The sequence below is a fragment of the Gorilla gorilla genome, chromosome 10 (assembly GCF_029281585.2).
Source record: "Gorilla gorilla gorilla isolate KB3781 chromosome 10, NHGRI_mGorGor1-v2.1_pri, whole genome shotgun sequence".
NCBI lineage: Eukaryota > Metazoa > Chordata > Mammalia > Primates > Hominidae > Gorilla > Gorilla gorilla.
In genome coordinates, this window is record NC_073234.2 from 143,983,679 (window position 1) to 144,011,586 (window position 27,908).

Genomic DNA, 27,908 nt, shown 5'->3' on the forward strand with positions numbered 1-27,908 from the left:
TATTAAAAAGAATGCTTCAAAAACATGTTTGAAGTAATGCTTCAACAGATAGCCTTGTGGATATGCTGTTGGGTATGGGTAGAGTTAGCTGTGGGGTAAATTCTGTAAAGCTCTGCCAGTAAGCAGAGGAGAGCTGCTGGATCACAGGGAAAAATTGTCTGTCATTTGGAAGGACTTTGTTGAATTTGCCGCTGTGAAGTGGCACTGTTCCGCACCCGCCAACACGAGAGAGAGCCTGTTCCCCACACTGCAGCGAGAAGGTGTGTTTGGTGCAGCTTTTGGATTTCCCACACCTCGCTTTTTGAAAATTTGAAGCCACACACACAAAACAAGAACATTTAAAGCCAAGAATGTGTGACTTTCCACGCTCTCAATCTGAGTTCATGCGACAGACGTATATATGGAACATAGATCTCAGCCAGGGGGTACAGCAACACCGCTGTCCATGTAAAGCTGACCTTCCGGTGGGGGAAGCACGTGACACAGGTTGGATGGATGATATGCCAGGAGGGAGAGGTGCTGTGAGGAGAAGCAGCTCAGAAGAGGGGAAGACAGAAGAAAGCAGAGGGGAGCAGGGTTAGATGCAGTTGCCAGAATGGACCCTCTGGGGAGGGGACATGATACAGAGATCTGCTTGAAGGAAAGGAGGGAGCCACCTGCTCACAGGGGAAGGACTGCTTTGGGCACATCAAGCAGAAACATCCTGAAGTGGAAAGGTCCATGGCTGCAGGGTGTCAGTATGGAATAACCTCCTCTGCCTCCCCCTCCTCCAGCCCCCAAGTATAGGGGAAGAGTCAGGAGACAAGCTGCGCCAGGAATGAAAATCACCTTGATTAATATGCCGAGATATAATCTCATTACTCTCATTACGTACTCTAACACAGAAACCAGTCTTAATTCCTTTGCCCTGCCCTCGTCAGGGAGAAAGGAATAATCCACAGTGGACGCTTTCTGCAGGGACGCTTCTTGCCTTCTGGCAGAGTCTTAGCCATGGGGCCCTCCCATCTTGGACGATCTTTTACTTAGTTAACAAGCAGTGAGATGTGGGTGAGAGGGAAAGCATCCTGGCTCTTTCAGGCTTAACTGTTACATCTGCAATTATAATGGAGATTTTGCTCCTTGAGAAGAGGGGGAAAGCTGATTAGGAAAGATGTCAGGTATAAAAATGAGATGTAGGCACTAGAGAGATTTCTTTTTACTGAAGAATTGTCTAGGGGCTATGAGGACTTTTCCTTTAATTGAACAAATACTTTCAGACAAAGTGTCTGGCGAAGTCCTCACATGCACGATCAGCAGGATATGGTCCAGGATACAGAATTATCCAGGCCTCCTTGCAGCTGACCAAAAAGTGATCAAGACGGAGCCTGTTCCAAGGACAGGCAGCCCCAGCCTCCAAGAATAGCTGAACCTGCAACAAGACAGACCGTAGGGAAGGTGGCATCGCCTCTTGGCTGGTCTAAGTTAGCTTTGCCATTCCTTGTGTTTTGAGGCTCCAATGCTTGCCAGGCAGAATTACTGCACAGCAGGGTAGTCAGAAATCCCAGCAGCCTGTCCAGCTCCCCGAGGAATCAAATCCCTTTCTTGTGAACAAAAGTGCTCTACTTACTAATGCAAAAGAAAGCATCACAATCCAAGTTGGCGGCACCCCTGAAGCCCAAACACCAGAAACATTTATGAAAGAGTTTTATAAGTGGATAGTTCAAAAGAACTCAAAGCAGTAAGCTTGGGGGGAAACATGTTTCTCTTTCTACTTAGCAAGCACTCAGAGAGCTCTCACTCTGTGCTGAGCACCTTCCCGATACGGTCTCCTTCAGTCTTCCTAACACAGCTAAACACAGGTGCTATTATTCTCTCCACTTTAAAATAAAGAAATTGAATCACAGAGAGTGAGTAATTTGCCCAAGGCCAGATACTGGACTTTCTTACATTTATTTCATTATCTCTTTTTATTCTGATGTTCATATGTCTGGAATGTGGTGGGAGGTGGTGGTGGCAGGCGGGGTGGTGGGGCGACACAATTTGTTCAGTGTTTGGGACTTCCAAAGTTCTGATTTGACCCCAGATGCAAAGTCTTCACCCTAAAGAAGAGTTGATATGTTGTTTATCAGCTGTGACGGAGACCTCTGTGAACAGCAAGAAGTGACCATAACGGAACCCAAGAATGAGAATTCTCTCTACGCCCTTGCAAAGGCGAGGCATTCACAGCCCTGTGAGCCCCATGCCTTGACCACAGATGGCACAGATGTGCCACTCATTTGACACGTATTTACTGAGCTGTCTTAGGCACTGGAGACTGGAGGTGTAATAGTGAACCCAGCAGACAACATTCCCAGCTCTACATTCTAGTGAGGAAACTCAGACAACTAACAAATAAATGAAACCTGTAAATACAGTGAGCAGACTATTGGCTGTTGATCCTGAGTCCCCGAAAAATAAAACACAGTAAATAACTTCCTCAAGGCAAAACTACTCATGGTGTCTACAATGCTAAGAGTCTGGACACGGATAAATCAAAGTTGTATAAGGCTTACCATGGAGATAACTCGATCCCTAGCATATTGGACAAGTTCCTGGTTAAAATCGAATAATCTTTCATAGTGGACTTCATTGGTCAGCTAACCAGCAGCCATCATGAATCACGTTCTCCTCTACATGCTGGAGGTAGCCGTGTAACCTGTTTCTAGCCATTCAGATACACTGGGGACTTCTGACAGATGCATAAAGAGAGAGGTACACACAGATAGCTCTCCTGCATTGACAGGTCTGCACCCGTGTGACCTGCATTTACCCGTGATAATGGGAGGATGTGATAGCAGGAGCTGCGGCAGCCTTTCTGTGAGCATGAGTACTCAAGCCGAGGTGCAAAAGCCAGTGAGGATGGCCAAATACAAGAACTGGACGCACCTCTGTCCTTGAAATGCTAAGCAGCTGAACTAACGGTGGGATCACCCACTTTTGGGCTTCTGTTTAACAAAAAGTGGATGCTCTAGCCACCATTGATTCTGTTTTCTTTTATTTGCAGTTGAAAGTATCTTTGGCTGGGCACAGTGGCTCACGCCTGTAATCCCAGCACTTTGGGAGGCCGAGGCGGGTGGATCACGAGGTCAGGATATCGAGACCATCCTGGCTAACACAGTAAAACCCCATCTCTACTAAAAATACAAAAAAAATTAGCTGGGCGTGGTGGCGGGTGCCTGTAGTCCCAGCTACTTGGGAGGCTGAGGCAGGAGAATGGCGTGAACCCGGGAGGTGGAGTTTGCAGTGAGCCGAGATGGCGCCACTGCACTCCAGCGTGGGCGACAGAGCGAGACTCCGTCTCAAAAAAAAAAAAAAAAAGTATCCTTGATAACATTTTAAAGAAGAAATACAGCCCAACGTGTGTGTGTATTAGAGGATAATGCAAGGGTATATTATAGGATCCGCAGGATACAGGATTATAGGATAATACACAGGCACGTTGGGCCCATGTCCGTGCCAGCATCACGCGCCCTGTGGTTCGCTGGTTTGAGGTCCTTGTACTCAGAAACTGAGTGGTGTTTCCATTTAGAAGGAAGGAGGAACCTGGACGACAGAACGGGGCCTGATGCCACAACAAGTAGGGTCCGCACTGAGACCCTTCCTCCTCTTTTCACTGGATTTAAAAAATAATAAACACTAAGTACCCACAAAAAAACTTCAGGAAAATACTCATAACACCTTTATTCATAGGAGCCAAACACGAGACACAGTGAGAGTGCCCATCCGCGGGAAGCTGGATAAACCTGTGGAACATTCTTCCGATGGGACAATTGGTGTGAGCACGACATGGCAGCTCTCACGTGCGTTAGGCTGGGTCAAGCAGGCAGGCACCAAGGACTAAGCACTGTATGATTCCACATCCAAGGCGTTCCGTAGCGGGCAACTTAATTCATGGTGGAAGAACATCAGGACACAGGATGGCTCTAGGATTGGGGCTGGGAGGGACTGGGAAGCAAGGAAGAGGGAGCTTTCTGGGCTGATGGTTATGTTCGGTGCCGTGATAGGAGTTTAGGGTGCTGTCACAACTTTTACATTTTATTGTATGCAAATTTTACCTCCAAAGGAGGAAAAAAAAAACCTTAGAAAAAGATTGAGTCAGACGTGGTGGCTCACACCTATAATCCCTACACTTTGTGAAGCCAAGGTGGGAGGATCGCTTGAGGCCAGAAGTTCAAGACCAGGCTGGACAACATAGCAAGACTCTGTCTCTACAAAAAAAAATTTAAAATTAGCCAGGTGTGGTGGTGCATTCCTGTAGTTCCAGCTATTTGGGAGGCTGAGGCAGGGGGATGGCTTGAACTCAGGGGTTCAAGGTTACAATGAGCTATGATCATGCCACTGTATTCCACCCTGGGCAACAGAGTGAGAACCTGTCTCTAAAAAAATTTTGTAAAGATGAACTTGCCAGGCATGGTGGCTCACGCCTGTAATACCAACAATTTTGGAGGCTGAGGCAGGCAGATCACTTGATGTCAGGAATTTGAAACCAGCCTGGCCAACACAGTGACACCTGTCTCTGCTAAAAATACAAAAAAAAAAAAAAATTAGCCAGGTGTGGTGGCGTGTGCCTGTAATCCCAGCTACTCATGAGTCTGAGGCAGGAGAATCGCTTGAACCCAGGAGGCAAAGGTTGCAGTGAGGCGAGATCACACCACTGCACTCCAGCCTGAGTGACAAAGCAAGACTCCATCTCAATAAATAAGTAAATAAATAAATAAACAAATATACAAAAAATTAGCCAGGCAGGGTGACACGCCTGTAATCCCAGCTACTCGGGAGGCTGAGGTGGGGGAATCACTTGAACCCAGGAGGCGAAGTTTGCAGTGAGCCGAGATCACGCCACTGCACTTCAGCCTGGGCAACAGAGTGAGACACCATCTCAACAACAACAACAACAACAACAACAACAACAACAAACTCAAGTTAATAATTTGCATGCTAAAGTCTTTAGGGGTGATTTATACTTTAACACTTTGAAATGCATCCAAAAATAAGATTGATCCATGGATGGACAGATGGATGGAGAAGTGAATAGGTATATGATACAGCAAGTATAACAAAATGCTAATTATAGACTCTAGGTGGTAGGTCTGTGGGTGTTCACTGTACAGTTTTAGCTTCTCTGTGTATTGGAACTTTTCATAATAAATTTGGGGGTATCATTAATGTAAACATTGCAGACATTGTTATTGGTAAAATTCTCCAAGCTTTACCAGCAGCCATGTCCTGTCTTTGGTGAAGGTAGTTTTATGGAAATGAGATTTGGAGCTAGGAGCATAGATGAGCCAGGATGGAGCTGCTCTTCATGGGATTGAGCTCTTTCTGTAAATCTTCGTGTAATGCCGGGGAGGAAGGCCTCAGACAGATCCAAAAGGGGACATGTCAGCTGCTAAATGAGCTTAGCCTCAAAGAGCAGAATAGACCTGTAAAGCCAGGAACCTCAGGATTATGTTGCATTGAAAGTTTCAGCAAAGAGCATTGAAATTCAGGTATAGCAGAAGTCCTCACCCTTAGGGGAAAGCATGGTTAAGCTCCAGCCTTTTCTCTTTTATTAGAATCGACATCTTATGTGGCACAAACAAATGTATGCTGAAGGCTCTAGGGCTCGGCCCTGCGCTTTCTGGGCCCTGGTGGATAAAGCTTGCATTTTCTGGGCCACTGATTTATTTGTGCAGAAAATGAAATAATGTGTGGACAATTAATGAGATGGAAATAGAAAGCACCTAGATATATATTCTAGGAGTCTTTTATTTCTGTCTGGAGTTGTTTTGCAATTAACCCACGAGTTTTATCAACAGTAGCTTCGGAAGAGAGGAAAAGATGGAAAGTTCAGGCGGCGTCCTTGGAACACAGGTATCCATGCCATCATCACTTGCCCTGTGGCTTGCTGGTTTGGCATCCTCGTTCTTAGAGACTGAGGGTTGTTGTAGTTCAGAAGGAAGAAGGTACCTGGACAGCAGAACGGGACCTGATGCCACACTTAGGGTCCATGATGAGACCTTTCCTCCTCTTTTCACTGGATCTAAAAAGTAGTTACTGTATTTTAATTATGCAAACATTTCATGAAGATACCTTTTGTAAATTTTTAAAAGCATTCCGTATAAAAGTAATACTTCTTTTGATCTTCAGCTTCAATCTAAACCGCCTACCCTATCCCCTTGAATTATCTATTGGTGTGTGAATGTGTGTGTGTGTGCATGTGTGTGCGTGTGTGTGTGGTGTGTGTGCGTGTGTGTGTGTGGTGTGTGTGTGTGCATGTGTGTGTGTGGTGTGTGTGTGTGTGTGTATGCACAGGGACACACCCTTATTTCAGAAGCAAAAGGCAAAAGACTCCATGGTTTGAATTCCAGCTTAGGCACTTACTAGCCGTGCAGGAACTTGGGCAATTTACATAATCCTTTGTGTCTATTTCTCATTCTGTCACGTGGGAATAATAATACCACCCCCTGCCTTTGTGTTAAATGTGTATTAAATGTGTTAATATATTTACAGAACTTAGAAGGGTATTTGGTGTGGAGAGAGTGGACTCTAAGGATTTTATATTATTATGTATAATTTACATGTTATACATAAGGTGATAAATGTTTAGTATTTGTGTGGGGGTATTAAACATAGAAGATACAGTATTTCACATCACTTTGCATTACTTAATTTTCCCCTCATCAGTACATCCTGGAGAACTTTCCACATTAGTACAGATACCTCTTCTGCCTCATTCTTCTTTACTGCTGCAGAGAATTCCAGACAAACTATGGATAAGGTAGCCATTCCCTGTTGAGAAGGTGACCACATTTTATTATCCAAACTGGGAATTCTTCAGAGTGAAAGAATGTGTTAGTAATAATTATTCCAAGACAGCAAGTGTAAACTAGGACTGTCCTGAATGAACCACGATAAGTTGCATCCAGTTTTCATCCTTACAGTGAAGGCTGCTGTGCTAGACATTGTCCCTATATTTGTCCCTTCAAAGTCTTAAGATGGCTTCTACAGCTGCATTCATCAAATCTGTACAAGGCATGTGTCCAGGCTAAAGGAAAAAATGGCCCTTCCTTATGTCCTTTAAGGTCAAGGAAATTATTTCCAGAATCTTACAGCCCCACGGACTAAGCCTTCCTTATTACTGGCCAAAACTGAAATCCATGTTTATTTCTAAATCCATCACTGGTAAGGGAAATGGAATTACAAGTCTGTTGTATTCTCATTAATACTTTTTCCCCTAGGGCTGGGGAAAGAGGCCAACCTCACTAGAAGTACTTGGCCAGTCAAAATCTGGGACTATTGACAAGGAAGAATGAGGGGTTGGCAGTTAGTGAGACCCCTCAAGAGTCTGCCCTGCCAAGCCTCTACTGTAAGGTCCAGAAACTTCCTCCGATGTTGCCTGTGCGGCCCTGACTTCTGCTAGGTCTCTGCCTCTCTTTGTTTTCAATGTCTTTCCTCTGGTTACTTTCAATAACCACCTAAAACACATGTTATTTCAAGCTCATTGGTTTTCTTCCTCAGACTCTGTTTATGATTAAATCTCTAGGACTTAAGCCCCTCTCATATCATTTAATTTGATCATGATCTGTTTAAACTCTCAGAGGAATGACCGTCACCCTCTGCCCTCCCCAACTTTAAAGTGACTTGCAAAGGCACATGCTAGGTTCCCCCAGACACCCTTTCCCCTCTTCAGTGCTCTCAGAAGCACAGATGTCATCTCAGAAGGCACCTGCTGACCAGCTCAGAGCCCTCGCTCAGCAGTCCACGTATCACCCCTGCATGCTCTTGGTCAGTGTGTCAGAGACTGTAGATGTCTACCAATGTTTTCTTCTTTCTTTTTTGACAATGCAGAGCTTTTGGATTTTAGCTGGGCCCAGGACTACCCAGGATAAAGATTGTGTTTCCCTTTGAATGGATGTGAGCAAAAGAGATGTGTTTCTTTTATCAGATTATGTCCTGAAAAGGTATAAATGTGAACCCTTGGTTCACCCTTCCACTGGCTGGGAGACAGATGTAATGGCAGTCACTGCAGCAGCCACCTTAGACCCAGAGATGGAAGATATGTATACCACAGAATTTCTTAGCCTCAACACTGCTGACATTTTAGAACAAGATCATTCTTTGTTGGAGGGGACTGTCCTGTGCAGCATAAGGTATCCAGCAGCATCTGTGGACTCTACCCACTAAAATGCAAGTAGCACATTCCCCAGTTGTGATTGTAAGAATTAAAGCAAGCGGAGAGAAACACAAAGGGTGGCTTGACAGTTAACAGGTTTATTGTAAACCTGGGAGAGACTTCTGACCTAGTTACGTCTTTTACAGACTAAGAGTTTTTAAGGATTTAGGGTGGGAGAGTTTATTGGAGGCTTGGACTGCTTCTGTGTCTCTTTGTTGTGCATCTCTGGGAGGGAGAGTTGTGTGTTTGTTCCCATGTTGTGTGTTTGTTCCCGTGTGTTTTCTTTGCAGCTGCAGGAACATCCCCTGAGTCTGCCTCTAGCTTCCCTATCTTAGTGCACCTGAAAGGAAAGGAATGTGCTTATTAAGGCGCACTCCCAGGTTTAAAATAAACCTGCTAACTGTCAAGCCACCCTTCGTGTTTCTCTCCTCTTTCTTTAATTCTTACATTGATCATCAAAAATATCTCCAGACATTGCCAAATATTCACTGCAAGATAAAAATCCCCCCTGTTGAGAACCACTGGCATGAAAGTTGGAGAGCAGCTCCACCATCCTCAAAGTGATTATCTCTGTTCTAAGAGACAGAAGGGAACACATATATTGTTATATACGCTGGTCAGGAAGTGGCTTCTGAGATGACATCTGTGCTTCTATATATATGTGTATATATATATATATATGTGTGTGTGTGTATACACTTTAAGTTCTAGGTATACATGTGTCACGTTGGTTTGCTGCACCCATCAACTCATCATTTACATTAGGTATTCCTCCTAATGCTATCCCTCCCCCAGCCCCCAGACCCCCACCCCCCAACAGGCCCCGGTGGGAACACACATATTATTAAAGCAAGTGTTTTTGAATGTCTTTGTTACAGTAGATTACTATACCCTAACTAATATGCACATATATTCTTAATAATTTTAACAGATTATACAGGACTAACTAGATGCTCAGTGTTAGAGACAGATCCATCCTTGATTTGGTTAGAAAACTAGCAATATCTGCTCTACCAGATTACTGACGTGAACTTGGCTAGATTTCCCTTGTTTGTGGAAATTCTGTAGCCTGTCCTGAGAAGGCAGAAGTTACAAATGATAGCTCAAGAGCGGAATCTGGTGCTCAGATATATTTTGTTTTGTTTTTCCACAATTTTTAAAAAATATTTAAAATCCTTACAAACATTTTAAATAAGAATATTGTATGTAAAAATCCCTATCAATGGCTTCTTGTTCAAAATTATGTGCTTCACTCCAGTACTGCTTGGCCAGGGAGGTAAAGATTACTGTAGAAATAATTCACTCAGTCTCATTATTGTCCTCACATGTAGCTAAATACATGAGGTCTTTGTTCAGTGATTCCCCGGTCGGAGCTGAGCTGTGTGTTGCCGCTACTGTAAGGACTGTATTTTCCAGACCTAAACTTGGGACACCACGCCTTGACACACGGCCAGAAAACAGAGGAGAAATTCCGAACCCCATGCTATCTCAAGAACGCTGGGGTGTATGTTCCCTGTAGCTATTTTGGACGTACCCTTGTAACATCTTGTCATAACAATTAGCAGCGCACACATCAAGCAGGAAGCTGCTACTGCACTCAGGTGCTACCCTCAGAGGCCTGTGGGTATTCGAGGAGCCACACGATTCCATTTTCATACATGCAGTTGGTGTCTAGAGTTACTCATGGCAGAATCAGACTCAGGCACAGCCTCCTCCATCAAAGCCTTTCCAGATTGCTAGCCCGGCACTCCGCCTTCTCTGCAGTTGTCCCTAGACTGTACATTTTCTATCAGTCTCTTCTTGGCATTGCTTGGTTGTGTTATTTTATTTTCATTTTCCACTGGAGCTCAGATTCAGAAGGTGATTATGTTCAATCCCTAGCCAACCTTCATCATTGGTTAGTGAATGCTTTGTTTTCCCACATTTACATGGCGATATCTTGTTTTTAATTAATTTGGCAGACAGAGCAATCAAAAGAGTTTCTGAAGTTTTAGAAGTGCCCCTCTATTTAAGAAATATTGAATGAGGTTTGATTTGTTTCATGTCTATCCAAAATGATTACTGAGATGTGGCCACAAGCAAGCTGGGCCAAGTCTTTGTTTGAGAATATTCTATTATTATTATTGGCATTGATGCCGAAGGTGTCCTTGGTATTAAATAGGCTACTCTTGGTTGCAGGCAGCAGAACCCTAACCCAGACTGTTAAAGAAAAAACAAAAGGAAATTGAATGATCCATCAGTTTCACTTCTGGTTATATACACAGAAGAATTGAAAGCAGGAACTCAAAGAGATAGTTAGACAACCATGTTTATAGCAGCAGTGTTTACAACAGTCAGATGGTAAAAGCAAGCCAAGTGCCTATAAACAGATGAATGGATAAGCAGAATGGGGCATAGATATACAATGGAATATTATTCAGCCATAAAAAGGAAGGAAATTCTGACTCACATTACAACACGGATGAACCCTGCGAACACTGTGCTAAGTGAAATAAGACAGTCAGTCACACAAGAACAAATACTGTAGGGTTCCGCTTACATGAGATCTCTCCAGTAGTCAAATTCATAGAGACAGAAAGCAGAATGGTGGTTGTCAAGGAATGGGAGGAGTGGAGAATGGACTGGTAGTGTTTAATGGGTGCAGAGTTTCATTTTGAGAAGAAGAAAAGCTTCTGGAGATGGATGGTGATGATGGTCGTGCAATACTGTGCCAATGCTTAATGCCACTCAACTGTATGCTTAAAAATGCTTAAGATGCTACATTTCATGTTATGCGTATTTTACCACTTTGTTTTTTAAAAAGAAAACTAAATTTCTCTTTGAGCTGAAAAAATCTGGAGACAGAACTAGATTCAAGCAGAGCTGGACCCAGGAGTTTGAATGGTGTTGCCAAGGGTCTATCTTTCTCTCCATTTCTCACGAACATTCCACAAGGTAGACCAGATGTCACCAGCCTCATAGACTCACAACCTCCTTGTTTAATGACCCTTCAAAAGGGATGTTCTTTCCCTTTTACCATGTCAGAAAAATCTGTAAAAAAATAAACAAAACAAAACCTCTGATTGAGCCTGGCATGATGGCTCACATCTGTAATCCCAGCACTTTGAGAGGCCGAGGGAGGAGGATTGCTTGAGCCCAGGAGTTACAGACAAGCCCGGGGGGGGGGGGGGGGGAAAGAGACCCTGTCTCTACAAATAATAAAAAAAAAAATTAGTCAGGTGTGGTGGCACACACCTGTAGTCCCAGCCACTCAGGAGGCTGGGGTGGGAGGATTGCTTCAGCCCTGCAGGTCAAGGCTGCAGTGAGCCAGGATTGTGCCACTGCACTCCAGCCTGGGCAACAGAGCAAGACGCCATCTCAAAAAAAAAAAAAAAAAAAGAAAGCTTGAGTCATGGTGCATTTCTGAACCAATTTCCGTGGCCAGGGTGATGTGATTCTTTTGAGTCATACCCATTTCTCTGTACTACAACAACATAGACTGGGTTCCTTGGCTTAAGGTGGGATTCTGTTATTAGGAAGAGAGCTATTGTAGAGTCCAGGGCAACTGAATCCTTGATCTATGGGGTACCCTTTGGAAAAAATTGGGGAATGTGTAGCATACAATCCTAGTCACCATGTAACACGATGGCATTGGGAGTGTGCATTCAAAACACTAACGGTGGCATAAACCATCTCACCAGGACCCAAGTGCTGCCGTTTGATGTGAATAAGCCCCATGAGCTGTCCCTTGCCATCACATGGCTTTTCTGCAGAGAGCCCTTCCCCTGCTGGCTTTAGCCCTACATAGCTCATGGACAGGCTGTCATTTATGGCCCTGGGTATTACTTCTTTCTCCTGTTGTTCACCTTTTTTTTCAACTAAGAATATAATTCTAAAGCTGGAAGGCAAACTCCAGGGTAGAATTCATCAAACAGGAAGCTACAAACAGTAATTTGTGAATTGGGAGAAAACAAGCCTACTCATTAAAATTCCACCGTGAGAAGCTTGTGGTGAGATTCCAGGTTGAAATGTGCTTCTGAAGCAGGCTTTGGGGTCAGTGGGTTTCTCTGCTCTCATTTCCTTCTTTACTTACAGAGAGGGCACAGGTGGAAACGCCATGTCTCCCTGTAGGTAACCTGTCAGTTCTCTGTAAAGATGTGGACGGACTTAGGGCATAAATGCCAGCCGTCCACTCAGCTGAGAACTATGATCTTCCCTGATGCCTGCCTGATGCTTTCTTATCCCTGCTTTGCCCAGGGTGCTCTGTGAATACGGAAATGCCCTCCTCTGAGGAGTGGGATAGAAGACTGTCCTTCCCTAGTCACTGCCCACTGTAGCAGTTGTTGAAGCTTGATCTGGAAGGATCCCACCAGGATAATGGATGAGGCAGACCCTTGAGAGGACTGGCTCAATGCCCAGTAGCCTCCCACCTTCTATACCTCTAAGAGAAGCCTGATGCTGTTAGGTTGCAGGTGGAGGTGCCCTGGTCTCAGGAAGGTGGGCCTTCCTGGAGTCTCAGAGGATGAATCATGATTGGTCTAATTCCAATCTGTTGTGATAGGCAGGGCCTTTCCAAGCACTCTATTCTAGCTTGGGTGGTTTTCTGGCCCATGAGCCATAAAGGGAAGTTTTCTGGTGTGTTTCAGGAACAAAGCCCTTTGAAGAGAAATCCTTTGCACTTCTCTCTCTCTCTCTCTCTCTCTCTCTCCCTCCTTTGAATGGTGGTAAAAGAATATAATGTTAATAGCTATAGCAACTCCCCTGACACGATGAGAGATCAACCTCACACCTGCCAACCTCCATACATCTTGTTCTTTGGAATAATTAAATGTCTTGCTTTTTAAAGTATCTCTTGAGCTGACTTTTGAAGCCCAAAGTGTTAATAGTAACACCAAGTGCTCACATGTGCTCTGTGTCAGTGGCACACAGGGCTGATCTGAGTTTTGCACATGCCTTTCTGAGAGGTATATGATCTATTGCAATGCAAGAATTAAGAGTGAAGCTTCTAGAGCCCATCGGCCTTACCCCTGTCAAGCTGGAAGTGACTCGGCCTCTCCGTGCCCCAGGTTCCTGAGAGGGTGCTCACATATGAGCTGAGCTGTTAGCCCTGGGGATGTGTTAGCCTTCTGGAGAAATACCTGCAACTCCTGGCCTGCCTTGGGTGCAGCAGTGCCATTGGCTGCTGATGTCACATGAAGTGCCCCTGGCATCAAAGAGGCCTAAATTTGTCTTCATACCTGGAGAACCACATACATATGACCGTTGCCTTATAGAGCTCACAATCCCGGATGGCAGACAATGGCACGACCTCCACAGGCTACCACATTGGGAGCAGAAAAGAGACATGAATGCCACAGAATGTGCTCTCTGCAGGAATGTCTCTGGGCCTTATCTCCGTATTTCAGAAACCAAGTTCAGGGTCAGTCAACAGGGAAGTCACCTGGTAAGTAAATAGTTACTGAAATTAACCAACAAATATTTTGAGTGTGTGCCATGTGCCAGGAGCTCTTCTAGATGCCAGAAATATTGCAATGGACAAAGAAGGCAAAGTCCTTTGTCTTAGTCCCTTAGGGCTGCTGTAAGAAAACACCATAGGCTGGGTGGCTTATAGACAACAGAATTTAATTTCTCAGAGTTCTGGAGACTGGAAAGTTCAAGATCAAGCCACCTGCAGCTTTAGAGTCCAGTGAAGGTACCTTCCTGGTTTGTAGGGGCTGCCTTCTCTGTGTCTTCACGAGGTGGTGTGGATGAGGCTCCCTCAGTCTCTATTATAAGGGCACCCTTCCCATTCATGAGGGTTCCACCCTGGGGACCTAATCACCTCCCAAAAGGCCCCACCTCCTAAAGCCAACACCTTGGGGGTTAGGATTTCAACACATGAGTTGGGGATGATGCAAACATTCCGACTATAGCATCCTTCCGCAGATGAAGTTTAGATTTTAGTGGGGGAGACACATCAACAAAAAGTATTAACTGTATATGTCAGAGGGTGATAAAGGCTATGGAGAAAAATAAAGTCAAATAAAAGAGAAGATAAGGCAAATCCCACTTGATATGAGCCTCCCTAAGGTGGGATTTGAGTGGAGAAGGAGGAGAGTGAAGACACCAGCCATGCAGATACCTGGGGAAAGGCATTCTGGAGGAGGGAACAGTGAGAACAAGGCTCAGAGGCAGAAGCAGCAGGACAGAGCCTGGACTGGATTATCATGAATGAGGACTGCAAAATGAGGCCAGAGAGGCAGGTGGGAGCAACAGCATGAGGAACAGATCATGCAAGGCCTTAAGGAATAAACAAGAATAGAAAACACCTAGACAGTGGCAGAGACGAGCTGTGAGCCCAGGCAGGTGGGCCTCAAAGTACACACTTGTAATCCATGCACCTCACTGCCTGACTCCCTGGCAAGCTAGGAAGATCCATTTCAGCCCATGCATCCTCGTGAAGTCTCTCTTGGTTACCTTCCAGAGGACATTCTGCTGCTGTTAAGAAAGAAATTCAGGTAACTTTGTGCAAGAATTGAAAAGCAACCATGGATGGTCACTGTGTCCAGAATTGCACCCCAACATGACAAGAACAAAAGAAAGATGAATTCCTGGGGCACTGGGAGTGGGGTCAAGAAAGTGGCCAGGATGTGATGCCACCCCCAGCCAGGAGTCTGGTGCTATTATCTCATGCTTAGCTGTTTTTTTACGAAGGAGTTTTTACATACTTGCTGGGGAAAGCAGCACTAGTGAGAGACCAGGGCTCCTTGAGGGGTGAGTTAGTAGGTCAGCCTCATCAAATATTGATAGGGCAGCTGCGCTGAAGTCATCTTCCCCCTGCCAAAGCTCCTCCGTGCCTGGCCACTGAGTCTCTCAAGGAAGCCGCAGTTACCTGTAAGAAGTTAGAAGTTACTTAAGGAGCCATTAAGGATTGATGGATGGGCTCTTTTGCCCTTTTGGGGTTTTATTATTAATACACTCTTTTGCAGCAGTAACTCTTGACCAAAGAGAAGTCTGGTTCCCATCAAGTTAGCAGTGGGGTGTTTGTGTGTGTGAATGTGCATGTACGTGAATGTGCATGTATGTGCGTGTGTGTGTGTGTGTGTTACATCCATACCATTTCCCCTACCATAGTGGAAAAAAGCATGGCATCGGGGCAATATTTTCAAGCCAACACTTGCCTAGGTTTCTTCTAACTCTGTAGTCAGAGTGCAGGGATCAACCACTCACTCTTTCCTAACTGTTTACTCCTATGTGATCTTGAGCAAGTTTCTTAACCATTCTGTGCTTGTGGTTTCTTTTTTCTCATCTGTTTAAAAAAGAAGCATAGCAAAAGAATCCACTCAATGAAGCTGCTAGGAGATTTTTTAAAAAGTAATTCAAGGAAAACACTTAGAAGAGAGCCTGGCTGATACTGGCAATATTAATAAGAAATGTCAGCTGTTGCTATCGTTGTTACGATTGGACATTCTCACAAACATAGCAGAGCGCTGACTTCAGGGCTACTTCCCCACTTCCACAAGAACCTGGTAAGTTAGGGCAGCAAAAAAGACTTGGTTTTGTCTTCCGTCAGCCAGCCTCCAGACTCAGATCACTGGGGGAGTCTCATCTGCGGAATTTTGTGCCCTCACGCATTGTGGGCTTTGCTTTGAAACTCTCCTGGACCACAGCACGATCTCTCCTCCTGATGGTTTATTCTCCCATAATTAAATTAGCATCGTGCCAGTCTACATTCTGAAATAGGTAAGGCAAGCTCATAAAAATTCTTCACTGTGTGCTCATGTAGGCTCACAGCATCATCTCACAGCAGCAGATGCGTGGACAGTGTTTTTGGGGAGCGCGGCTGGGCTATTCTGCTGATCACACAGCGGTGTCTCCTGCTCGCCCCACTCACTCTGCTGAGCTCTGCTTACCCTGCCTTGGAACAGAGTTTCTCAACCTCAGTACTGTTCGTATCTGGGGCCAGATAATTCTTAGTTAGTGTGGTGGTGAGGGGAACTGTCCTGTGTATTGTAGGTTGCTTAGCAACATCCCCTCCCAGCCTCCACCCGCTAAATACCGGTATCACCCCCGCTCTTACTCATGATAACCAAAAATGCCTCCAGACATTGCTCAATGTCCCCTGGAGCACAGAACACCCCTGAGAACACTGCTTAGACCATGGCTCACCGTGGGGCTTTGGGTGGATAATTCATAGCAGGATGGGATTGGGACCTCTCCATGAACATACCGCTGAAGAGCTGTGTATTCAGAGCTGGACAGACAGATTTCCCTGCTCAGGAAAAGTTACTGTCAACTGTGGGACTCAGCAGGGATTTTAGTTCCAAGGCTAAAAATTCACTTTGCCTTTTGACCCTTTCCAGAATGGTACATCTCACAGTCATTCCAAATTGGTGCCCAATCAGTATTCCTAACAGGCAGATATCGTCTCGCCTTGCCCTGTATAACACTCACTTATAATTATAACACTGTTCATCTCAGAAATGTTTTAATATAAAAATATTTTATATTAATATTTTATTATTAATTAGTGTAATTAAAAGGCAGAAATTTTAATAATTTTATATACAGGTGGACTCCATCAGGACTCAGTGTATGATGCAGTAACAAACACAGAGTACCCCCCCATCAGCATTCTTGCCTAGCCATTAAATCTGGATCTTCTCATTTGTCTGGATCTAACAGCTAGTTTAAAGGAAATGCAAAGGATGCAAGAAAAAATTAAATGACAGTTCAAGGACACAATCAGATAAATCCAGAATACGGGTATTCCATAAGACAAGTGACTTAGTATTTCAAAAAATACCAATTTCATGAAAACATGGGAGACACTTCTTTTTCTATTAATAGAATAAAAGAGATATAAGGGCCAGGCATGGTGGCTTACACCTGTAATCCCAGCACTTTGAGAGGCCAAGGCGGGTGGATCACCTGAGGTCAGGAGTTTGAGACCAGCCTGATCAAAATGGTGAAACCCCATCTCTACTAAAAATACAAAAAAATTAGCCGGGCATGATGGTGCACACCTGTAATCCCAGCTTCTCAGGAGGCTGAGGCAGGAGAATTGCTTGAACCTGGGAGGTGGAGGTTGCAGTGAGCCGAGATCGTGCCACTGCACTCCAGCCTGGGTGACAGAGCAAGACAAACAACAACAAAAAAGTAAAAATAAAAGAGATATAAGAATATAACCAAATGCTATATGTGAACCCTGTGGATTCTGAGGGTTCAAACCAGTTACAGAAAAACAGTATCTTCGAGATGATTAGGGAAATGTTTATATTAGAAAATTACAAATTTTGTTAGGCACGATAATGGCAAAATGATATTTTAATAATTCTCCCCTCCTACCCTTCAATCTGGTATTTGGCTAAATGTCATGGGAGCCAGAAGGGAAGGGATCCCTGAGTGGTTTTATTTTTAGAGGTCAGCCTCCTAGGACATGGAGTAGGAGTGAAAAAGGTAGAAAGTGGGCGGGGGTGGGAAGAGTGGTGAGATGTGCAGATGGAGTCTCCGCAGGCGTAGACGATGCACCCAGGCTAATGATGATTTGATGGGAACGAAGCGGTAATTGCCATGCAAGATGCCGGGGACATTTTTCTATGTAGATCAGCCCTCACGGCACAGCAGCCAGCCCTTCACCAGGGCTGTGCTGGTCAGTGTTTAGCATCTTGCTCCCTAGAGGAAAAAGACCTTGATTTATATGGACTGCCAGATTCTGTGGTTTGAAATACTCTCACCATAGCCAATTTCAGGCTACCTGACATCACTGAATACGGAGTTGAGAGCACACATCCAATAGCACTTCTTTTTCTTTTTTTTTTTTTAGACGGAGTCTCACTCTGTTACCCAGGCTGGATGCAGTGGCACAATGTCGGCTCACTGCAGCCTCTGCCTCCCTTGTTCAAGCACTTCTCCTGCCTCAGCCTCCCAAGTAGCTGGGATTACAGGCATGTGCCACCACGCCCATCTAATTTTTGTATTTTTTGAAGAGATGAGGTTTCACCATGCTGGTCAGGCTGGTCTCGAACTAATGACCTCGTGATCCACCCGCCTTGGCCTCCCAAAGTGCTGGGATTATAGGCGTGAGCCACCATGCCCGGCCTCCAATAACACTTCTTTATATAGTATATTCCTCATTCCATGTAAATATATATGCATAAACTCAAGAGGACAGATAATATCAAATTGTCATGAAATAATTAGGAAGTGATAAGTTTTGAGCATTTATTACCTTTGTTTCTAACATAGATTAATGTGTACATTTATGATTTATATTTGAATAATGGCTGTGTTTGACAGCTAGCTTGCCAAATTCCTGAAAATGTAACAGCCAGAACACCACTGGTTGGTTCATGCTGATTAGCCTGAAGTTTCAATGAAAGAAGAGGAGAGGGATGGAAAGGTGGAATTGGGAGTTCTTGGGAGCAAACTTACAGAAGCAAAACATTGGTAGTTGTTTTACGAAGAAACATTCCTTTTGCTAAAGTTTTTGCTATAGGAGCAGCCCCTTGTTGGGGACCAGAACAGGGGAAAAAGAAATAATAGAGTTAGAAGTAGCAACAATGCTTAGGAAATCCTACTGCTCTCTGAGATCCGGCATTTGATGAGTTACTGATAGGGAAGTTTTCATTAGCACCCAAGATCAAAGTAAATGGTAAAAGGCAGCAAAAGGTAATGGCCAAAAGGGGTCAGTGTTTGATAAGCTAAACAGAAGATGAAAAAAGAGCGCTCAATTGGAAACACGTTTGACTGCAGCTGTTTTCACAGCCAACCTGAAAGAGATGAGGAGAATTTGTTCCAGATGGACTGGCAGTGGCTGTCCATCTTGGTCAATGAGAGAGCAGGGAGTTCTACAGGCAGGGAAGAGAGCTGGGTTTCCGTGGCTTCACACATACACACATGCATACACACACATAACCACAGGTGCAGGCACATGCGTGTGCACACACACAGGCACATACCTGCTCACATGCATGCACATACACATGACTTCTCTTAGGAAGCTGCAGTAGTGACCACTGGAGTCTTTTTTATGGCCTTGGAACCAGTCTGTGCTTCCTCATTTCCTAGGGCCTCTACTCCCTTTGACAGGGGCAGAAAGTCTGCCCTGACAGGTAGTTTAGGAAAAATCAAAGGGGGATGGCACAAGGGGGCAGGAGTCTGGGTCTTAGCCTGGAAAAGGACACTGCCCCCCTCACCCCACTGGCAGCTCACCTGTAACCAGCCCATAAAGCTGCTGCTGGAATAAGATGACCCTGCTCACAAGGCTCCTGGTGGCAGACGGGGAGATAGAAACCAGCTCGCATTATTAAAAACAAAACACAAGAACAATAATTTTCAATGTTTTTCAATAGTTTCTATGCAGAGCCCTGCTAATTACTCTTCCCTCCCATGTGTTGAAAGATTTCAGATACAAAGCTGGATCTATGAAAGGAAAAGTGTATTTTAAATTGTGCATTTTCAGTGCTTGCCAGTGTTGCACCCATGCTAGCAGCAGGAGATGTTCTTTTATGAGATTCATGAACACACAGTTTTTATTTGTATTTTGATATGCTTCTTTCAATGTGTATTTAGGGGAAAAGTTTGTAATTTTTTTTTTCTATAGCTCCTTTATGAGGAGCTATGTATGACTATGTACACATAATAAAATGACTATATATGCAATAATAAAAACTTTAGAAAACAATAACTTTCCTAAAGAAAAAAAAAAAGGAGGCCAGGTGCAGTGGCTCACACCTGTAATCCCAGCATTTTGGGAGGCCAAAGCGGGTGGATCACCTGAGGTCAGGAGTTCAAGACCAGCCTGGCCAACATGATGAAACCCCATCTCTACTAAAAGTACAAAAATTAGCTGGGCATGGTGGCAGGCACCTGTAATCCCAGCTACTTGGGAGGCTGAGGCAGGAGAATGTCTTGAACCCTGGAGGCAGAGGTTGCAGTGAGCCGAGATCGCGCCATTGCACTCCAGCCTGGGTGACAGAGTGAGACTCCATCTCAAAAAAAAAAAAAAAAAAAAAAAAAAAAGCAGTAGCCAAATTAGAGAAACATATTAAAGAAATGATATTATAGAGAGTGTATGGATGTGCCAACCATGTGAGGGGGAAGCTCGAGTGCCTGATCCTAGGGAAATCCACATGGATAATGTAGAGCTGTCTACCCTCCAGTGAGCATGTCATCAGTCCATGAGGCCTGGGTGGCCATGCTCCCTGGATGAGATGATGAAAGCAGCAGCAATACCCATGCCACATTTGTTGATATACACACCCTGATCCTAAGACACTGTTAGTTTCCTCTGAAGGGCTTTGGAATACTGAAAACCCACAGCCCCCTTCCTTTAGAGGAAGCAGCTTTGTAGGGCTGCTGTCAGGTCAGTGGGTGGGTTTGGATATAAGTGTGGGAGTCTTATTCTAGTGGAAGAGCAAGCATGCGGGTGTGCCATGCCTTTGTATGCAGTATGTACCACTTGCAAAGGGCCAGCCCTCCTCTTCTCAGTGCAGAAGCTGTTATGTACATGTGACCAGAGGCTTTCCTGCGCAATGCCCAGGGTAGAGAACACTGGGCTAACAGGCTCAGTGCAATGGGACCCTACAGCTGCTGGTTGGTTAGCTCAGTGCAGTGGGACCTTACATCGGCTGGTTCCTTCAGGATTGTAATGACAGCTTCACAGCAGCCCCTCCTCCTAAGGGCCAGGCCAGGGGTGGACTGCTTTCTTATTGCTTGCTTCTTTATTTTCATGTTAGCAACTGTATCCATTTTCTAGGGCTGCTGTAACAAAGTACCACAGACTGAGGGGCTTGAAGGATACGAATCTCTCACAGTTCTGGAAGCTGGAAGTTAAAGATCAGGGTGTTGGCAGGGTTGATTCCTTCTGAGGTCTGAGGGACTATCTGTTCCAGGCCTCTCTCCTTGGCTTGGAGATGGCCATCTTCATGTTCCCATGGACTTTCTCTTCTGGTGTCTATCTCCAAATTTCCCCTTTTCGTAAGAACACTAGTCACTGAATTGGGGCCCAGACTAATGACCTCCATTTTAATGTGATTACCTATGTAAAGATCTATCTCCATATACGGTCACATTCTAAAATGCTGGGAGTTAGGATTTCAACATATGGATTGGAAAGGTGAGGAGTTCAACCAATAACAACAATAATTATCATTTTTCAGTTTGAACGTACTCTGAAGATGAGATTCAGCTCCTGAGCAGACAGCCTTACAGGGCCCAGAGGCCAAGTGGTACTTACCCTCCCTCCCATCCGTGCACACACGTGCATACACACACACATGCTCCTCACACATGTGGGTGCGCACACACACACACACACACTCCTCATCATACCCAGGCACTCACACACCCCAGCAGGCCTGAGAAGCCTCTAAGGAGAGAATTTCATAAGAAGATTGTAGCTGACCATGAGCTAGATGGTTTGCAGGGTGGAAATTAGGCTTCCTGTGTTCAAAATTTGTACTGAACATTGATTTTCCTTAAGGAACACTTAATCATCCCTGTGTTATACCCAAGCCAAGCACATTTTAAAAAGAGGGAAAATATTTTTTGTTTTGTTTGGGTTTTAACCACTAAAAACCTGAGTAGGAGCATCAATGATCAACGTGCCTTGTAGATGGCATGAGCCCCGTTCAGGTAACCCAGATGGGACCAGAGATGCCACCAAGTCCAGCCCTTGCCTGAGTCCCACGTGGATGCATTGCAATGTCTAGCACAGTACTGGAAACAGTTGGCGCTCCATGCTACATGGGAAATCATCTCCCAAGCTACCAGCAATAGCAGACCCACAAACTAGAAACCACTGAACTAGGGCCACCCTGGATGCAGCAGATGAAGAAAGAAAAGCACACCTGCTGACCCTCCAGAAGCAGGGCTGGAAGCTCCTCCCCTCCATGCAGCCTGGCTGAGCGGGGTTGGCCTCACACTGCCACTGGCCAGCTTCCCTGAGCTTGCACCTTGAAGCCAGGCATCCTCAGTGTTTACCGCCCACTTCCACTGTTTTTTAAAATGCTGACTCTGGTTGCAAAACTTCTGGTCCTGGACAGAAACCTTGCAACAACTAGTTCCTTGAAGTAGACAGGAATATCCACTGCTCTTATCGAAGAAAATGCCCGATTAACACAATCAGCCTGTTAAACCTATGCCTTTCTCCCATTTCTGTGGTTCCTTCTCCCGCCCCATCCAGAGGTGACACCAGCCACTGCACCAGTTGGTGAGAATCCTCCTATGAACATGCACTATTAAGCGGAAAGAACAATTTGTAGCTTCAGTGAAATCTGAAATATTGAGAAAAATCCAAATGCAGCAAAAGCCAATTTCAAGCCAAGTCACATTGCAAGAAGCATTTATTTCCAGCAGTAGAAGTAGAAGGTGTCCATGCTATGAACACAACTGGGGCATTCATTTCCTGCTAGGGGCAATGGGGACTTTCCCATGCTAATGTGTCTTTGATCTTCGTCCCTCAAGCACGTCCTGGCCTCCTGGTGTTCAGAGTAGCACGTGTATTTAGTGAATCATTTAATGTAAGACTCAAAAGAAGTTTCTTAAGAGAAAGTGGCTGTGCAAAATAGACAAATGGGATCTAATTAAACTAAAGAGCTACTGCACGGCAAAAGAAACTACCATCAGAGTGAACAGGCAACCTACAGAATGGGAGAAAATTTTTGCAATCTATCCATCTGACAAAGGGCTAATATCCAGAATATACAAAGAACTCAAACAAATTTACAAGAAAAAAACAAACAACCCCTTGAAAAAGTGGGCAAAGAATATGAACAGACACTTCGCAAAAGAAGACATCTATGCAGCAAACAGACACATGAAAAAAAATGCTCATGATCACTTGCATCAAAGAAATGCAAATCAAAACCACAATGAGATACCATCCCATGCCAGTTAGAATGGCAATCATTAAAAAGTCAGAAAACAGGCTGGTGCAGTGGCTCACGCCTGTAACCCCAGCCCTTTGGGAAGCCGAAGCAGGCAGACCATGAAGTCAGGAGATCGAGACCATCTTGGCTAACACAGTGAAACCCCGTCTCTACTAAACATACAAAAAATTAACCAGGCATGGTGGCAGGCACCTGTAGTCCCAGCTACTTGGGAGGCTGAGGCAGGAGAATGGCGTGAACCCGGGAGACAGAGCTTGCAGTGAACCAAGATCACGCCACTGCACTCCAGCCTGGGTGACAGAGCAAGACTCCATCAAAAAAAAAAAAAAAGTCAGGAAACAACAGATACTGGAAAGGATGTGGAGAAATAGGAACACTTTTACACTGTTGGTGGGAGTGTAAATTAGTTCAACCATTGTGGAAGACAGTGTGGCAATTCCTCAAGGATCTAGAGCTAGAATTACCATTTGACCCAGCAATCCCACTACTGGGTATATACCCAAAGGATTATAAATCATGCTACTATAAAGACACATGCATACATATGTTTATTGCAGCACTATTCACAATAGCAAAGACTTGGAACCAACCCAAATGTCCACCAATGATAGACTGGATTAAGACAATATGGCACGTATACACCATGGAATACTATGCAGCCATTAGAAAGGATGAGTTCTTGTCCTTTGCGGGGACATAGATGAAGCTGGAAACCATCATTCTGAGCAAACTATCACAAGGACAGAAAACCAAACACCGCATGTTCTCACTCATAGGTGGGAATGAACAATGAGAACACTTGGTCACAGGGCAGGGAACATCACACACCAGTGCCTGTCATGGGGTGGGGGGCTGGGGGAGGGATAGCATTAGGAGATAAACCTAATGTAAATGATGAGTTGATGGGTGCAGCAAACCAACATGGCACATGTATCAAACCTGCACTTGTGCACGTGTACCCTAGAACTTAAAGTATAATGAAAAAAAAGAGAGAGAAGGTGGCTGTGTGGCTGGCATGCTATTGCTGCTATGAGGGTTGGACTCCTAAGTTTGGCAGGTGAAGATGTGTTTTATCACCACCTTCCACCCGCAGTGTTCCCGCATGGTGACCCCCTGGTAATCACATTCATCAGCTATGTCTAGCCTTTTAACTATTCACAAGAATGTATCTCCTTCAGTCTGGGAAGTTAATAGGGGGTGCTTGTGTGTGTGTGTGTGTGTGTGTGTGTGTGTAAGTGTGTAATTTCCTTTCATAAGACATGACCTTGCATATGTCAACTGAAGAATGATGAGGTTCATACATTTGGAAAGAAGAGCTTTATTTCTCATAAAGGATTGCAGCCTGCCGGGTGGCCATTCTGACAGGCTGGGAAGTGTAGCCTCCAGCCAGAAGCCAGAAACAAGCCATTCAGAGATGGGAAGAACAAGACAGGGATTTATGCTGAGTAAGAAGGATAAATATGCATATTTAATAAGCCATAGGAGGAGTCATGAATATTTATGGGAGGAGAAGCATGTGTATGCACAGCTGAGTTTCATGCCCTTTCATGGGTCCCATGTACAAAAGATGACAGGGATAGCATGATCCCAAGGTGGGGTTTTCAGCCCTCTGACATCAAAAGATGAAGCAGAGGACATGAAACCCCTCACCGTGCATCCTCAGTAGATGGCCAGAACCACTGCAAGGTTAGTGGTCTCTTATTAGGAAGGAACCCTTTTGTCAAAACCATAAAAGGGCAAGGCAGTGTCAGGCAGTCTTTGGTATCTGGAGCAACTCTTTCCAAATGGCTGGTTTCCGTTTAGCCCTCAGGGAGAAAGCCTAATGGTGCTTAGGGAAGGAGGGGGGATAAGGAGGTGTATCCAGCCTCCCATCCCATCATAGCCAGGAACTCAGTTTTCAAGGTTTCACTGGCATCTCCTTGGCCAAGAGGGGGTCCGTTCCATCTGTTGGGTAGCTTAGAATTGTATTTTTATTTCTTGCATGTAATTTAGAAGGTCAAATAGTTCTGCAGAGTTTATTGGCAGAAACCTGTATACAACATTCTCAAAGTGTGAGAACTGTAGTGCTAGAGAACAGATCAGTTACAGGATTCGAGGAGGGTGTGACTATGAAGGGGGCACATGAAGGAGCTCCTCTGTGTTGAAGGAACAATGCCACATCTTTATTATTGTGATGGTTACTCAAATATATGCATAGGATATAATTTCATAGAACTATACACCAAAAAAGTTCATGTGAAAACGTGTAAAATCTAAATAAGGTATGTACCTGGTTAATAGTAATATGCCTATATCAATTTCCTGGCTTTGACAATGAACCACAATTATGGGCAATATTATCATTGGAGGAAGCTGGATGATGGGTACATGGGAACTCAGTATTTTGTTGTTTTGCAACTTTTTAAAATTTATTTTTTAAGACAGGGTCTTACTCTGTTGCCCAGGCTGGAGTGTAGCAGTGCTATCATAGCTCCTCCTGGCCTCAAGTGATCCTGCTGCCTCAGCTTCCCCAATAGCTGGGACTACAGGCACACTCTGTCATATGGGGCTGAATAGTAATAGTTCTACTGGTAGTAGTAGTAGTATTAGTATTTTGAGATGGAGTCTCGTTCTTGTTGCCCAGGCTGGAGTGCAGTGGCACAATCTCAGCTCACTGCAACCTCTGCCTCCTGGGTTCAAGTGATTCCCCTGCCTCAGTCTCCCAAGTAGCTGGGATTACAGGTCCCTCCCACCATGCCTGGTTAATTTTTTTTGTATTTTTAGTAGAGACGGGGTTTCACCATGTTGGCCAGGCTGGTCTCGAACTCCTGACCTCAGGTGATCTGCCCGTCTTGGCCTCCCAGAGTGCTGGGATTACAGGTATGGGCCACCGTGTGGGGCTAATTATTTTATCTTTTTGTAGAGACAGCATCTTATTTTGTTGTCCAGGTTAGTCTCAAACTCTTGGCCTCCAGGGATCCTCCCACCTCCCAAAGTTCTGGGATTACAAGTGTGAGCCACCAAACCCAGCCACAACTTTCTCTTAATATCAAACTATTGAACTATTTAAAAATACAAAGTTATTTTAAAATAATACTGCAGTACCCTGCTCCCTTTTACTGCTTCTCTCCACGCACAGAGGCAAAATTCTTTCCTCATCTGGTATTTATAGGCATATCACCGAGTAATGCACTGATGTTGACACTTTTTTTTTAGGCAATATCTATAAATTTCCCACTATGGAGAATTAGGATATATCTCTTTTCTCCCCCACATAAGTGCCTCCCATTTTATCTCTCCATCCCTCAAGTATAATAATCATATTTTGTCTAGATTAATATTCAGTGTTTAAAATATAAGTACATGTGCTAATCACAGTAAAATCAAGTATTAAATTATGATTACTTTTCCTTCTCTGCATAATGAGTTCTTATCTTCAGGATTAAAAACTGATTGGGTTTTATTCTTTTTCTTGGTTTTCTGTATATTTAGCTCATATTTATCCTGAAACTCTCCTCTAGTTGTTTAAATGTCCTCAAGGAACACTTATTGAACATCATGTTTATTAAGAAAATTTTCGTTTCCCGGGGAAGTCTTTGCCGGAATCTTCTCCATGCCTCATGCTCTGCTGTTATTCAAGGACCTCTCTTCACCATCAACCTGGGATTCCTTCCATGTCACTTGTATTTGGGATCTGTTTCCCTTGTCTCATGTCTTCCTTCCAGCTTCACTTTGTGGTTTGATGGAACACATGCTCAAGTAGGTTCCCAAACATGAGTGTAAGGAGTAAATGACCTTAGCACACACATGTGTGGGCTGGGCGTGGTGTCTCATGCCTGTAATCCCAGCACTTTGAGAGGCCGAGCTGGGCGGATCACAAGGTCAAGAAATCGAGACCATCCTGACTAACACGGTGAAACCCTGCCTCTACTAAAAATACAAAAAAAATTAGCTGGGTGTGGCAGTGGTCGCCTGTAGTCCCGGCTACTTGGGAGGCTCAGGCAGGAGAATGGCGTGAACTCGGGAGGCAGAGCTCGCAGGGAGCCAAGATCATGCCACTGACTGCACTCCAGCCTGGGTGACAGAGCGAGACTCCGTCTCAAAAAAAAAATGAACACGCATGTGTGGAAACACTGAGCTCATAGGGTGGATACAGAATTCTAGGTTGGAAATAATCTTCCCTTTCAATATTCAAGACATTTTTTATTGTCTTCTAGGTTACGGAGTGGCTGTTATAAATTCTGAATTCTTTCTGATGGTTTTTTTCTCTCTAGAGGATTGTAGAATTCACTTCTACATACCCCATCTTCCAAAATGTATTGATCACGTGGCCTGGTGTGTGTCTATTCTCGTTCATTGTGCTGATCACATAGTGGGCTCTTCCAATCTGAAAACACATCCTTTCATTTGGAGACATTTTCTTAAATTACTTCATTAATGATTCATCCTCTTTCTTTTCTCTGTTTCTTTTTTCTATTATTGACATATTGAACCTCAAAGCCATCCTCTTAATTTTTTTCTCCGATCTTCCACTTCTTTGTCTTTTCTCTGCTTCTTAGGAAATTTCCTCAACTTCATCCATCAACCATTCCACCGACTTCCCATTTTGCTATATTTTTAATTTCCAAGGGCTCATTTTGTCCCTGCTGGGTGTTCTTTTTTTAAGATATAGCAGTCATTTTTGTTTCATGATTGCAATATCTTCTCTTATCTCTTTGAATGTGAATGATTCTCTGTTTTTTGTTTTGTTTTGTTTTGAGACAGAGTCTCGCTCTATCACCAGGCTGCACTGCAGTGGCACGATCTTGGCTCACTGCAACCTCCGGCTTCTGGGTTCAAGTGATTCTCCTGCCTCAGCCTCCCGAGTAGCTGGGACTACAGGCATGCACCACCATGCCCAGCTA

The 27,908-nt window shown here is 44.5% G+C and overlaps 1 protein-coding gene across 1 annotated transcript in view; it reads left to right on the top strand.

Moving 5' to 3' along the window:
- TMEM132C (transmembrane protein 132C) overlaps nucleotides 1–27,908 on the top strand; it is a 444,401-nt gene that overhangs the window by 246,608 nt on the left and 169,885 nt on the right. The gene's annotated exons all lie outside the window — the stretch shown is intronic.